Source organism: Chlorocebus sabaeus, chromosome 5 (assembly GCF_047675955.1).
Source record: "Chlorocebus sabaeus isolate Y175 chromosome 5, mChlSab1.0.hap1, whole genome shotgun sequence".
NCBI classification, from domain to species: Eukaryota; Metazoa; Chordata; class Mammalia; order Primates; family Cercopithecidae; genus Chlorocebus; species Chlorocebus sabaeus.
In genome coordinates, this window is record NC_132908.1 from 82383946 (window position 1) to 82399363 (window position 15418).

General features: G+C 53.8%; 1 protein-coding gene across 2 annotated transcripts in view; it reads right to left on the bottom strand.

Moving 5' to 3' along the window:
- C5H16orf74 (chromosome 5 C16orf74 homolog) overlaps positions 1-10735 on the bottom strand; it is a 50243-nt gene extending 39508 nt beyond the window's left edge. Inside the window, exon 1 of one of the 2 annotated variants that reach the window (XM_007994263.3) lies at positions 10531-10735. The gene's annotated coding sequence lies outside the window, so the exon portion shown is untranslated. Of the gene's footprint in view, positions 1-6690; positions 6699-10530 lie in introns of those variants that run through there. The other variant, XM_073015626.1, reaches the window with a different exon arrangement.
- Between the last annotated feature and the right edge of the window lie 4683 nt (positions 10736-15418).

Sequence of the window (15418 nt, forward strand, 5' to 3'; positions counted from 1 at the left end):
GTATTTTTTAGTAGAGACGGGGTTTCACCGTGTTAGCCAGGATGGTCTCGATCTCCTGACCTCGTGATCCGCCCGTCTCGGCCTCCCAAAGTGCTGGGATTACAAGCTTGAGCCACCGCGCCTGGCCTATTGTACTGTGTTCTTTAAGAAATGGTCCTTGCTCGTCTGGGCGCAGTGGCTCATGCCTGTAATCCCAGCACTTAGGGAGGCTGAGGCGGGTGGATCGTCTGAAGTCAGGAGTTCGAGACCAGCCTGGCCAACATGGTGAAACCCCGTCTCTACTAAAAATACAAAAATTAGCCAGGCGTGGTGGCAGGCACCTGTGATCCCAGCTACTCGGGAGGATGAGGCAGGAGAATCACCTTAACCCAGAAGGCAGAGGTTGCAGTGAACTGAGATTGTGCCATTGCACTCCAGCCTGGGCAACAAGAGCAAGACTGTCTCAAAAAAAAAAAAAAAAAGAAAAGAAATGGTCCTTGCTCTTAGAAAATCTACACTGATGGCTGGGCATGGTGGCTCACGCTTTGTAATCCCAGCACTTTGGGAGGCCGAGGCAGGCAGATCACCTGAGGTCAGGAGTTCGAGACCAGCCTGGCCAACATGGTGAAACCCCATCTCTACTAAAAATACAAAAACTTATCCAGGCGTGGCCAGGCGCAGTGGCTCACGCCTGTAATCCCAGGCACTTTGGGAGGCCGAGGCTGGCGGATCATGAGGTCAGGAGATCAAGACCATCCTGGCTAACACGGTGAAACCCCGCCTCTACTAAAAATACAAAAAATTAGCCAGGCGTGGTGGCAGGTGCCTGTCGTCCCAGCTACTCGGGAGGCTGAGGCAGGAGAATGGTGTGAACCTGGAAGGCGGAGCTTGCAGTGAGCCGAGATTGTGCCACTGCACTCTAGCCTGGGGGAGAGAGCAAGAATCTGTTTAAAAAAAAAAAAAAAATTATCCAGGCATAGTGGTGGGCATCTGTAATCCCAGATACCTGGGAGGCGGAGGTTTCAGTGAGCGGAGATTGTGCCACTGCACTCCAGCCTGGACAAGAGAGGGAGACCCTCAAAAAAAAAATATATATATATATATATACACACACACACACTGACACGTTTGGGGTCAAGAGTCATCATTTCCATAACTTAACTCTCAAATTGTTCAGCAGGAAAATAATGATATGCACGAATATGTGCAGGGAGAGATGAGAACGCGCATGTAGGTAAATGTTCATTTCTGGCGAAGGATATTTGCAGGGCCTCTTTATATTTTCACAACTCTTCTTTAAGTTTGAAACTGCTTCAAGAAGACGGCTTAAAAAGGAAAGAAAGGCAACATCCAGAAGAGACAGGGCAGCTCAATGACAGTCTGCGTATGCCTGGGCTCCCCACTATGGTCTCCCATGGCAGGACGCAGACGGCAGCGTGTGCGTCGGATACTGTTTTCCTCCTAGCAGCTTCTGTGATTTGGTGGAGATGTGTTCCTGGGGCCAGGCTCTGGCCGAGCAAAGGATCTGTATTACACTGTGCCAGGCAGCACCACCTCCCAGAAGAGGTGTCTGGAACTGACAGGTTTTGTCTGAGCAGCTGTCTTGCAACTTGAAAGACCCCTACCTCAAAACACACAGGGGAAGGAAGCCAGGAAGGGAGGGAAGGAGGGAGGAAGCAAACCAGAGGATGGGGGACCAGGAACAGCTTCCGTTGGGATTCAGGTGACACTGGGGGCAGGACGCAGTGAGGGTCAGGCAGGTGCAGCACCGAGGGTGGTCATGTCCACATAGGGCAATTTGATGTGGGGTGTGTGGAACTCCTGCAAGGAGAGTTTTCACACGGCAAGTTTTCTCACCCCCCTCAGTGACCCTGCAGTTGCCCTCGTTGTCGTCCTGCTTCTGCCTCCCTCCCAGGACAGCACGGACGCAGTGGGCACAGGACTGGCTGAGAGGATGAGAAAGAATCGGGAGTCTAAAAGGGCTGTGTCACCTTAAGCAAGTCATTTCCCGAGTCTGAGGTGCTGGGCCTCGGTCCCCCAGGCTCTGTGTCCTCCTCCGCCAAACAGGCATTGATCACCAGCCTCCAGGACAGGGCCTGGGACAGAGTTGTCACCATCATCTTCATCATCACCACCACCGTTATCCGTCATTATCATCATTGTTCTCATCATTCTTATTGATATAGTTTGGATATTTGTCCCTTCCAAACCTCATGCTGAAATCTGATTCCGAGCATTGGAGGTGGGGCCTGATGGGAGGTGTCTGGGTCATGGGGCGACCCCTCATGAACAGCTGGTTTGGTGCCATCCTCACAGTAATGAATGAGTTTGCTCCCTATTGGTTCCTGCAAGAGCTGGCTGTTAAAAAGAAGCCTGGTGGCTGGGCGTGGTGGCTCACGCTTGTAATCCCAGCACTTTGGGAGGCTGAGGTGGGTGGTCACTTGAGGTCAGGAGTTTGAGACCAGCCTGGCCAACATGGCAAAACCCCATCTCTACTAAAAACACAAAAATTAGCTGGCTATGATGGTGCACGCCTGTAATCCCACTTACTCAGGAGGCTGAGGAATGAGAATCGCTTGAACCCGGGAGCCAGAGGTTGCAGTGAGCCGAGATCACGCCCCTGCACTCCAGCCTGGGTGACAGAGCGAGACTCCGTCTCAAAAAAAAAAGAAAAAAAAGAGCCTGGCACCTTCGCTGCTTCCCACTTGCTGCCACCACATGATGTCTGTGGCTCCCCTTCACCTTCCGCCTTGAGTGGAAGCAGCCTGAGGCCCTCACCATCCTGGTGCCATGTTTCCTGTCCAGCATGCAGAACCGTGAGCCAAATGAACCTTTTTTTTTTTTTTCCCAGAGTTTCACTCTTCTTGCCCAGGCTGGAGTGCAATGGTGCGATCTTGGCTCACTGTAACCTCCGTCTCCTGGGTTCAAGCGATTTTCCTGACTCAGCCTGCCAAGTAGCTGGGATAACAGGCGTGTGCCACCACACCCGGCTAATTTTGTATTTTTAGTAGAGATGGGGTTTCTCCATATTGGTCAGGCTAGTCTTGAACTCCCAACCTCTCAGGTGATCCGCCTGCCTCAGCCTCCCAAAGTGGTGGGATTACAGGCGTGAGCCACAGCGCCCGGCATGAACCTCTTTTCTTTACAAATTATCCAGCCGTGGATATTCCTTTGCAGCAACACAAATGGACTAAGACAGTTGTCACCTCACTATTGCTGTCATCCTTGTCACTGTCATCATTGTTGCTGCCACCTTCACTATCATCGTCCTCATCATTGTCATCAGTGTGATTGCCACTAGGTACCACCAGGGCAGCCCCACTATGTGACTCCAGTTCCACAGTGTGGCCTGTTATGTTGGGGGTGAATTTATGTGGAAATGTGGAGAGCCCTGTCCACTTCGTGAGATCCAGGGTCAGCCCCCTGCAGAGACCGCAGATGCTTACATGGGAGAGGGCCCCTTAGATGAGTTGAAATGTCTGAGAAGGAGGAGTTACAGCTTTGATTCTACATCTGTCTGAATAGAAGCCATACAGTTGTCTAACCATGGGGAGGAGCTACTTTTACCTTAAACTTCATTATCATCATCATGACAATATCAGCTGATAGATATCCTGCTGTTTTCAATGTGCCAAATTCTGGGCCAAGTTTGCTATAAAAACGATGCCACTGAACCCGAACAATGCCCTAAGAGATAAACATTATCACCATCCTGTTTGACAAATGAGGAGCTGGAGCTCACAGATGTCCAGCGACTCCCAGCACCCAGGGCTAGCAAGCTACAGCTCTGGGCTGCCAGACACCAGAGCCAAGCCCACATCACTGAAATGGGTTGCAGTGTTCTATTCCACACGCTGGAGTTCTAGATTGTTTGAGTTTGTTACAAACAAAAACACGTATCTTTGTAACTAGAAAATAAAGATTTAAGGCCTGGTGCGGTGGCTCAAGACTGTAATCCCAGCACTTTGGGAGGCCGAGACGGGCAGATCACCTGAGGTCAGGATTTTGAGACCAGCCTGGCCAACACAGAGAAACCCCGTCTCTACTAAAAATACAAAATTAGCCGGGCGTGGTGGTGCATGCCTGTAATCCCAGCTACTCGGAAGGTTGAGGCAGGAGAATAGCTTGAACCCGGGAGGTGGAGGTTGCGGTGAGCCGAGATTGTGCCATTGCACTCCAGCCTGGACAACAAGAGCAAAACTCCGTCTCAAAACAAAAACAAAAACAAAAACATAAACACACAAAGGAAAAGAAAATAAAGATTTAATGGGAGAAAAAAAGATTTAAGGCGAGGATACCCTTAGCTTGGCACAATGGTATGGGAGCAGTTGGGCCCAAAAGAACTGCTAGTTGAGGTATAAATGTTCTATCTTTTTCACACATTTGCAGGGGTGTGAAAAACTTCCATTTCATATTGAATTGGGTTCTGTTTATGTTCCCTTTGAAATATCAGATTGTTAATTATTTGCACAACAGCTTGAAGAAGAACAGGTTCTTTCTTGCACCCAGGCATAAAAATCTCCCCGTCAGCCAGGCACGGTGGCTCAAGCCTGTAATCTTAGCACCGTGGGAGGCTGAGGTGGGCGGATCACCTGAGGTCAGGAGTTTGAGACCAGCCTGACCAACATGCAGAAACCCTGTCTCTACTAAAAATACAAAATTAGCCGGGCACATGCCTGTAATTCCAGCTACTCGGGAGGCTGAGGCAGGAGAATCGCTTGAACTCGAGAGTTGGAGGTTGCGATAAGCCAAGATTGCGCCATTGCACTCCAGCCTGGGCAACAAGATGAAACTCCATCTCAAAAAAAGAAAAAAAAAAATCTCCCTGTCGCCAAATGGTCACGGGATTCTCTCTGGTGACAAAGATGCACAATTAGAAAAACTGACTTCCGGCTGGGCGCAGTGACTCAAGCCTGTAATCCCAGCACTTTGGGAGGCCGAGGCAGGCAGATCACGAGGTCAGGAGATTGAGGCCATCCTGGCTAACACGGTGAAACCCCGTCTCTACTAAAAATACAAAAATTAGCCAGGTGTGGTGGTGGGCACCTGTGGTCCCAGCTACTCGGGAAGCTGAGGCAGGAGAATGGCGTGAACCCGGGAGGCGGAGCTTGCAATGAGCCGAGATTGCGCCACTGCACTCCAGCCTGGGTGACAGAGCGAGACTCTGTCTTAAAAAAACAAAACAAAACAAAAAAAACACTGACTTCCTTTGCAGAGGTCCACCCCCTCCTAAGGGGCAGCAACACAGAAGGACGTCAGATGTCATGCATGCCACACAGCTTCTCTAAGGTCAAGGGCATCTCCAGGGACAGGTCCCACTTCCATGCTGGCTGTGTTTGTTTTTGCAACAGCCTTGAAGGCAGGTGCCACAAATTACCAGCCCACAACATGACTGATTGCCAGCTCGCCCTCTACAGATTTTCAGCGCAAACAGAAAAGCAAAATGCTGTGTTCCTTCATAAAGTCAAAAGCAACCAAGTTGTACACTGACTATCAGGGACAGAATCTCCCGCCGGCTGGAGGGACCCTGCTTATCAAAGACACAGAATCTCCTGCTGACTGGAGGGACCGTGCTCACTGCCTAGCAGAGACAGAATCTCCTGCTGGCTGGAGGGACCCTGCTTATCAAAGCTGGCTCCAATGTTTGCCGATTCCCTTCCGTTACTGCTTTTGTGGATCACAGAAGTTCAGCTCTAGGGTATGAGATAAACCCATCCTGGAGAGACTCATACAAGTCTAGAGCTGGAAGTGGTCAGAGAGAGGTGACTAGGTAAAATACAGGATGCCCAGTTATCGCAGAGGACACGCTCATAAAAACTCTTCTTTGTTTATCTGCAGTTAAACTTAGCCGGGGCTGGTTGCGATGGCCCATTCCTGTCATCCCAGCACTTTGGGAGGATGAGGCGGTGGGCAGATCACTTGAGGCCAGGAGTTCAAGACCAGTCTGGCCAACATGGTGAAACTCCATCTCTACTAAAAATATAAAAATTAGCTGGGCGTGGCAGAGGGCACCTGTAATCCCAGCTACTGGGGAGGCTAAGGCAGGATAATTGCTTGAACTTGGGAGACAGAGGTTGCAGTGAGTGGAGATCATGCCGCTGCACTCAAGCCTGGGCAGCAGAGTGAGACTCCACCTCAAACAAACAAACAAAAACAACAAAAACTTAGCTGGATAACTTAGTTATCCTTGTGTTTATTTGCTGAATCTGACCACTCTATTCAAGGTCATCTGATTTCTAACGTCTGGCTGTCCCAGATGGGGACCTGAAGAACCAGACAGGGAAAGTGAATGAACTGGTTCTTGCAGAGCCACCTCCCAGATGAAATCAGAGTAACCCCATGGAGGCCCTGAGTCACGGTGGCACCTTGCCCTGCTTGCCTAACAGAGACCTCTTGGGAGGACCCAGAAGAGGGTAGGGCTGAAGAGGAGTCACAGCTGAGGAATGTGACTGTTTGCCAGGTGAGTGGGCTGCAATCCCAGTGGGGCAGGGTGGTGGGGGAGGCTGGGCAAGCCCCTTCAGTTCTCTGGGCCTGGTCACACTGCAAGCAGGGAAGAGAGTGCAGGCAAGCGGGCTCCCAGCAGGCTCACGACACACATGGTGCTTTTCTCCCTTCTTTAGGAAAGCCACTTTCTTTCTGCAGCAGGACTCGAATTCCCGCAATTCCAGCCAAAGGAACTGGGTTGGGAAGTGATGCTGCAAGCATTCATGTGCTTCCTTCCTGGTCCACAGAGTGCAAAAGGAAGGGCTGCCTTCAGCTTAGCCACGGTCCTGCAGGGACAGCGATCCCCTCTCTGAGTGGCTGGGACCTCCACCTGGCCCACAGGAAGCCTTCACCAGCAGGAAGCGAAACAGGATGGGGTTGGGGCAGAAGGCCCACCGAAATCCCCACCTGCTTGGCCTCCCACGGATGAGCCATGTGACTCACAGCAAAATACTTGCCCACTGCCCTCTCTGGGCCACTGTGAAATAACAGAGCTGAACACCTTAGGATTCAAGCACCTTTCTGTACATTATACATCAATAAAAACATTTACCGAAAAATAAGAGGGCTTTGAGACCAGCCAGAGCAATATGGTGAAATCCTGTCTCCACAAAAAAATACAAAAATTGGCCGGGCAGGGTGACTCAAGCCTGTAATCCCAGCACTTTGGGAGGCCGAGGCAGGCGGATCACGAGGTCAGGAGATCGAGACCAACCTGGCTAACATGGTGAAACCCCGTCTCTACTAAAAATACAAAAAAATTAGCCGAGTGTGGTGTGGGCGCCTGTAATCCCAGCTACTCAGGAGGCTGAGGTAGAGAATTCCTTGAGCCTGGGAGGCGGAGGTTGCAGTGAGCTGAGATTGCATCACTGCACTCCAGCCTGGGTGATAGAGTGAGACTCCATCTCAAAAAAACAAAAACAAAAACAAAAAAAGGCCAGGCGCGGTGGCTCAAGCCTGTAATCCCAGCACTTTGGGAGGCCGAGGTGGGCAGATCACGAGGTCAGGAGATCGAGACCAACCTGGTTAACACGGTGAAATCCTGTCTCTACTAAAATACAAAAAAAAATTAGCCGGGCTTGGTGGTGGGCACCTGTAGTCCCAGCTACTAGGGAGGCTGAGGCAGAAGAATGGCGTGGACCTGGGAGGCGGAGCTTGCAGTGAGCCGAGATCGCACCACTGCACTCTAGCCTGGGCAACAGAGCAAGACTCTGTCCCCCCGCCAAAATAAAAAGAAAAAAGGAAAGAAAAAAAAAAAGATTTACATTGGTTCCATCTGCAAAGGTGAGAGAACTGAAGCAGGGAGTAGGTGGGAATGGGGGGACATGACTTTTGGGTCATAGGAAGATTCAAAGATTTTCTGCTTGGCAAATGGTTGAAAAAGTTATTATCTGGGCGGGGTGCAGCGGCTCACGCCTGTAATCCCAGCACTTTGGGAGGCTGAGGCGGGAGGATCATGAGGTCAGGAGTTTGAGGCCAGCCTGACCAACAGGGTGAAACCCCATCTCTATTAAAAATACAAAAATTAGCCAGGCATGGTGGCATGTGCGTGTAATTCCAGCTACTCAGGAGGCTGAGGCAGGAGAATCGTTTGAGCCTGGGAGGCAAAGGTTGCAGTGAGCCAGGATCACGCCACTACACTCCAGCCTGGGCAACAGAGCAAGACTCTATCCAAATAAACAACAACAAAAAAAACCCCAAAAGAGTTATTATCTAAAGACCTGGAACCAATAGAAAGGAATGTCTGGGTTACCATAAGGGGTTTGGCTCGAGAGAGAATAGATTGTACATGTTTCTTATCAGACTTAAAGGAACTCTCCTATTAATCTGAAGGTCTGCACTGATGTTAATGCTGGTCAGCTGGGCCTGAATTTCAAAAAGGAAGAGAGTATAATGAGGCATGTCTGACCCCACTTCCCATCATGGCCTGAACTAGCTTTTCAGGTTAACTTTGGAATGCCCTTAGCCGAGGGGAGTGATCCACTCAGATGATTGGGAGACTTCAAGTTTTTCTTTTTTTTTTTTTTTGTTTACAACCTCTTACTAATTTTTTTTTTTTTTTTTTTTTTTTTTTTTTTTTTTTTTTAGAAAAAGGAGTCTCACTATGTTGCCCAGGTTGGTCTCAAACTCCTGGCCTTAAGTGATGCCCTTGTCTCAACCTCCCAACGCACTGGGATCACAGGTGTGAGCCACTGTGCCTGGGCCCCATCACTACTTACTAATCTTTTTAATGATGGGGGATTATTCTCAGCAGGCCCAGAGGCCTAGCCTGGCTTCCACTGTAGGTCAGAGGAATTCAGTACCATGGCTCAGGGTTCCAGCCCTGGCCTTGCCATTTTCTAGCCATGTGACCTTGCGTCAGTCACTTTGCCTTTACAAACTTCTGTTTCCTCATTTTTATTTTTTAACTTTTTGGGGATTTTTTCTTTTTTTTTTTTTTATTTAAGAGACAGGGTCTCCCTCTGTTGCCCAGACTGGAATGCAGTGGTGTGATCATAGCTCACTGTAGCCTCAACTTCTTGGGTTTAAGGAATCCTCCTGTCTCAGCCTCCTAAGTAGCTGGGACTACAGGTATGCACCACACCCAGCTAATTTAAAAATTTGTTGTAGCTGGGGGGGTCTCACTATGTTGCCCAGGCTGGTCTCAAACTCCTGGCCTCAAGCAGTCCTCCTGCTTTAGCCTCCCAAAGTATTAGCAATTACAGGCGTGAGCCACTGTGCCTGGCCCTGCTTCCTCATCTTTAAAACGGGGCTGACAGTATTTGGTTGGAGAGTTGGTCAGGGGATTAAAACAGAAAACGCAGGGTCTGGTGCACGAGGAGTGCTTGGTAAGCATGAAACATCACTGCTCTCTTTTTCAGTGTCCACTGAGGCGACGCTGCCCAGTCTCTGGAGGTGACCTACACCTTGGGCTGGGAAAATACACCCTACGTGGGTCTGGGGTGCACCCCACCGGCATGGGAAGGCGCTTCCAGGGAGAGGAGATTAGGTGGTGAGATTTCAGCCTCCTTGGGGCTGGCAGAGGGATTAAGTGTTTCCATAAATACACGGCCTCCTCCCATCCGCAGGACCCGGTCTCCAGCGGCGGGGGCGCAGAACCCAAGGAGGGCGTGGCCTGCACAGGTGAGGGTGCTTTTTGGAGTTAACCCAGCCCAGGACAGGAGCCTCCCCATAGCGTTGGGTGGGTGGGGTCTAGGCAGGAAACGCCAGAGCCTGTGACTCAGGGTATGCCTCTCAGAGCCTCAGTTTCCTCACCTGTACATTGAGGCGTTCGTTCCCCCAGGCCTGCACTATCTCAGAAGTGCCCTTGCCTCGCAGCCTTCCCTTCCTCCCTCTTTCTCCCGGCTCCAAAGTCTGTCCAGCCTGCACAGATTTTCCCTTGATCCTATCTGGGCCCCGCAGCCAGAGGCGGTCTGAGAGAAGTCCCAGCCGCCCTCGGACCCCGCCCTCCGCCTATCCCTGGGGGGAGCTGCGGGTGCCCCTTTTTACTGAGGCCTCCCCCAGTTCTGCCCGACCGCAGCCAGCCAGGAGAAGGCGCGCGTGCGTCCACACGGGTCGCCCTTTGCGGTTGCAAACATGCTTTGATGCCCTGGCAGCGCAGGGGGGCCCCTAAGTGAGGCGGTTCATAAATAATAGATTTGGAAATACTCGATAGAGGGGAAATGGTTCCTCGGGAGGCCTCCTGCCCCCGCCCCCCGCTGGGCTGCCTTCCAGCTCTCAGGAATGGCATTCTGGTCCATTCCCAAGGAACTCGTGACGGTGCGGGGTGGCCGGTGGGGAGTGGGGGCCAGAGGCTTCCGCGCGGGGACACACCCCCACCGCCGGTGCAAGTTGCACAGCGCCGCCAGAGCCGGGCCAAGTTTCCTAAAGCCTGTGTCTTCGCAGCAAAGTCTACAAGAAGTTGGGGGGACGCCCGGGCCCGCGTGGGTCCCCCACCGCCCCCCGAGCCGCGCCCCTGCAGCGGCTGGAGCTTGCGGGGCGTGGACGCCGCCCGGCAGGGGCCGCGTTGCTCGAGGAAGCCGGGCGTCCCGGGGAAGGGGCGGCGGGCACGAGGCGCGGGGCACTCACCGCTTCCTTCCTGGTGGGCTCACTGCGGAGCCGCGCCCGGGGCGCGCGAGGCCCGCCCGGGTGCTGGTGGTGGCGGCGGCGGTCTGGCTCGGGGGGCCGCGGCGACGAGCCTGCAAGAGAGAGCAGCGGGGGTCATGGCCCGGCCGGCGCTCGGGCCGCCGCGCGCCTCCCGCGGTCCCGCCCCGCTCCTGGAGGGCGGCGCTGACTGCAGCCGCCGGGCCGCGGGCGCCAGGATTGCACGGGCCGGGCGCTGGGCGGAGTGGGCCCGCCCGCCGTCTCCCTGGGGAGCGTGCCAGGACCCGCCCGGCGCCCTCGGCGGCGGTCCCGACCCCTCGCTGCTCGCCTGTTTCCTCCCGCTAGGCCCTGGGAGGTCCCGGGGAAAGTTTGGGTTCCCCACCGTGCGCCCCTCTCCTGGGCTGTGTGCCCGGCTCCCTGCGGCCCTGCACCCCAGCCCTGGGTGGTGAAAAGGGGCACCAGGATTCCTCCCATACTGGCGGGCCCGGCTCCAGTGAACCTCGCTGCCCGGATGCGAAGAGGGGAGGCGAGCACAAGAAGCTCCCCCGCCCCATCTCGCCGTCTGCAGCCGCCCTCCCCTGGTGCAGGACCCCAGGCACTGGTAGGCAGTGCCCCTTCCCTGTGGCTCCGGCTGTGGGGGTTCCCTTTTGCTCTCCAAGCAAGCCTTTGCACCCCACTTTCGGGGTGAACCTGGGGTTGCACCCTACAAGGAGGTCAGGGCTTGCCTTCTGACCCCCCGGGAAGCTTCAGGTGTTTGGCGATGACCTTGATAAGCTTCAGGGAGAGGAATCGCCCAGCTCCCCACGGTGTGGACACAGAGGTCTTTTGGCCAGATGGGCTTCTTAGGAGGCACACTCCCTCCATCAGCCCTACCTGTGTGGAGGCCTCTGCAGACACCTGCCCAGTGGGGCAGGAGGAACAGAAAGATGCCTGCCCTGTGCTTTCCATGTCATTGTCACAAGCCTGTGGTACCCTCTCCACCCTACAAGCCCAAGGTCTCCACACCCCGTGCCCTATATATTTCTGGAGGCTTAGAAGGGGAAACTGAGTCACGGAGCAGGAAAGTGACATTCCTTTGGTGAATGTGGCAAAGAGTTGCAGGAAATGGAGTCATCGTCCTAGCCGTGTGCTGTTGCTTGAGTCATTCCTAAAAATGGGGCGATCTTTAGATTCCCCTGACCTTATAGAGTCCAGACTGACAGGCAGGAAATGTATCATGTCCCCCTTTCCCCCGCCTCTAACAAAGAGAAGGGGCAGGACGTTCCTTCCACTCGTCCCCACCCTCCAGAGGCAGGATGGGACCTGCTGCTGGCCGGTGCTGGGGTGGTGGGCGTACCCATCAAAGCTGTTGCCCCAACTGCTGGGCTGGGGGAGGCCTGTGCAGGTGGCTGTCTGCTGAGGGCACATCCCTGGGGAGGGGCTAGAAAGCCAGGAAGAGCTTAGAGACTTCAGGGCAGGATGGGGAGGGGGCTCAACAAGCTGGCTGTGGGCAAATCATCATGCCTGGCTGTGTGCCGTCCCTTCGCTGGGTGTGGGGAGGCAGGGACCAGACCGAGGCTCCTGAGGAACTGAGATGGACAAGCCTAGGCGACTAAGAACGAAGGCTCCGAGACCCCACAGCACAGTGTCTCCCTCTGTCAGTCACCTCCCAGCCCAGTTGTGCCTGCCCTAGAGCCAGGTTCCCTTTCATGATTGTGCAAAGATTTGATTAATATCTATCTCCCCTGCACTGCCAGTTCCTGCCCTTCCCAGGGACTCCCTGCGTCCCAGCCCCTCAGGAATCAGCGGGTCCCTGGGGAAGTGCAGCACCTCCTGAAGGTCCCAAGGGGCTATTTCCTGGGCTGCTGAGTGTCCTATGTCCTGCTCCTCTCCAGGGAGCTTTGGGGCAGAGCCGCTGTGAACTGTCTCCTCTAATGGTGGCCGCAGAAGTCCCTAGGGATGACAGGCAGTTGCCCTCACCCTGCCTTCTTATTCTGGAAGGGTGCAGGAGGGATGACACTAGTGGAGATCAGCTTGTCTCTGGGCTTCTGTTTCCTCAAAGGAGAACTGGGGATTTCCTTATTTATCAGGTTATGTATTTAACCTGGCGCCAACTGTGCAGGCAGCCCTCACGTCACTGCCTGTTCATGACGACCCTCTTAGGTGTGGGGCCCGAGACTTAGGGAGGTCACAGGTCATGGGTCTCCCAGCCAGGGAGGAGTGCCTTCTGACTGCTTGTCTCCACTCCTGCGCTCTCCTGCCTCCAGCAGAGACAGGAGCTGCTCATCCCAGCGGAGTTTGGCCCAAGCCTCAGCCCTGGGGGAGGGGATGCTGCAGTAATGAGTGGAGGCTGAGGAGGATGTGTTTTGTCAACTGTACAGACTGAGATGAGGAATGGAAAGAATCTGACTGCCTCCTCCCCCAGGAGGCTGCTGCCGTGAGAACAGTGGGTTTACACTCCAGCATGACTCTCCCAGCGTCCGTGCGGTCGGCATCTGCGCCGGTCACCCTTTGTGCTGGGGGCTGTCCTGCGCACTGTGGGTGCTGAGCATCATCCCTGGCCTCTACCTACGAGGTGCCAGGAGAGCCATTCCTCAAAGTCATGACAACCAAAAAATATCTCCCAACATTGCCACCTGTCCCCTGGGAGCACCATGCTCTTGACTGAGAACCCCTGAGTATTTTCCAATAGTTCCCGGCCCTGACTGCATGCCAGGATCACCTGGCGAGCTGACAAATAAATAAATAAAAATGAATGAAGCAAATACCCAGGCCCTGGCCTTGCCCCATGGGCTCTGATTTAATTGGCCCAGGTAGGGCCCAGGTATGGGTGTTATGTAAAAACCCCTAGGTGAAGCCAGGTGTGGTGGCTCATGCCTGTAATCTTAGCACTTTGGGAGGCTAAAGTGGGAGGATTGCTCAAGTCCAAGAGTTTGAGACCAGCCTGGGAAACATGGTGAGACACCCCCCCACACACACACAACCCCTGCCGTCTCTACAAAAACATATAAAGATTTGCCAGGTATAGTGGCGCATGCTTGCAGTTCCAGCTACTTAGGAGGCTGAGGTGGGAGGATTGTTTGAGCCTAGGAGGTCGAGGCTGACCCAGGTGATGTTAATAGTTGGCTCTGACAGAGAATTTTGAATCTAGCAGCAGAGAGCTCACCTGCACGTCACTTTCCTGGCAGCCAGGTGAGGTGCCTGCCTGAGGAACTCGATCTTCATCTTGGGGGTGGGGGCTGGTAACGGGCAGCTGCTAGCGGGGATCCCTGGGCTCTGGGAGGAGAGTCCTGCTCAGCAGCCTCACCTTGTCCCACCACCTGGGAAGAGCTGCAGGGAGCAGTGAGCCTGCAGACCCCGGAGACGAGGCCAGGGCTGCAGCCCCACACCTGCCTGTGATCAGAATCCCCTGGAGTGCAGGGAAAGGCAGACGCTGGAGGCTGGGATTCTTCAGGTGTGGGGTGCAGGACGGGAAGGTAGGCCCCTGACACCAAAGCCCTCTAAGTCCTTCCTTCTCAGACCTGGAGACTCGGTCTGCAGAGGAAGTAGGAGAATTAGAACAATTTCTCCCCCACCCCGTCTCCCCTTGGGGATTAATGGTTGGGAGAGTAGCTTCCTGTGCACAGTTTGACAAGAGCTCTACACATTTACTGGCGCCTATCAGGCACCACTCCAGGCCCTGAGAATATAGCGGCTGAGAGAGACAGGCCAAACCCTGCCCCTCGTGGGTATCAGCGCCTGAGTGCTACGGGGAAAACGTTTACAGCGGAGGCTATAAAGGGTGGGGATGGGGACTCAAAATTGTAGACAGGACGGGCAGGAAAAAGCCTCTATGAGCCAGTGATTGTAGAGGAAGCCCCGGCAGGTACAAGGGAGCTGCTCTGTGGATGTCAGGAGGAAAAGCTCCCAGGAAAGTTCTGGGTTCAGGGTGCAGGACAAGGAGGAACACCCTGCAGCCACACTCCACTCTGCAGGGACCCGAGCCCAGGGGTCATCACCTCCTAGGGGTCCTGCAGGGGGTGGAGAGTGGGGCCAGGAGGGAGACCGTCTTCCCATTCACAACTCCCCACGTCCTACCAACACGTGGTGCACCTGTGACATTCGGTTTCCTATTCAACAATGGTTTCTTTTGGTTTTGTTTTGTTTTTGAGACAGAGTCTCACTCTGTAGCCCAGGCTGCAGTGCAGTGGCGCGATTTCTGCTCACTGCAACCTCCGCCTCCTGGGTTCAAGCAATTCTCCTGCCCCAGCTTCCTGAGTAGCTTGGAGTATAGGCGCGTGCCACCACGCCCAGCTAATGTTTTGTATATTTAGTAGAGACAAGGTTTCACCATCTTGGCCAGGCTGGTCTCGAACTCCTGACCTTGTGATCCACCCGCCTCAGCCTCCCAAAGTGCTGGGATTACAGGCGTAAGCCATTGCGCCCAGCCCAACAATGGTTTCTTAAGCAGGGTGGAGGGTTAAAGGTGGCTGCAGGCCAGACACAGTGCTGAGATCACACCACTGAACTCCAGCCTGGGCGACACAGTGAGACCCTGTCTCAAAAACAGAAAATAAATAAACAAAGCCAAACAAACAAACAAAAAGAAGTACAGGGCCGGGCACAGTGGCTCACACCTATAATCCCAGCACTTTGGGAGGCTGAGGTGGGCAGATCACCTGAGGTCAGGAGTTCGAGACCAGCCTGGCCAATGTGGTGAAACCCTGTCTCTACTAAAAATACAAAAATTAGCCAGGCCTGGTGGCGCATGTCTATAGCTCCAGCTACTTGGGAGGCTGAGGCATGAGAATTGCTTGAACCCAGGAGGTGGAGGTTGCAGTGAGGCAAGAACGCATGACTGTACTCCAGCCTTGGTGACAGAGTGAGACACTGTCTCAAAAAGTACAGGCTCTGG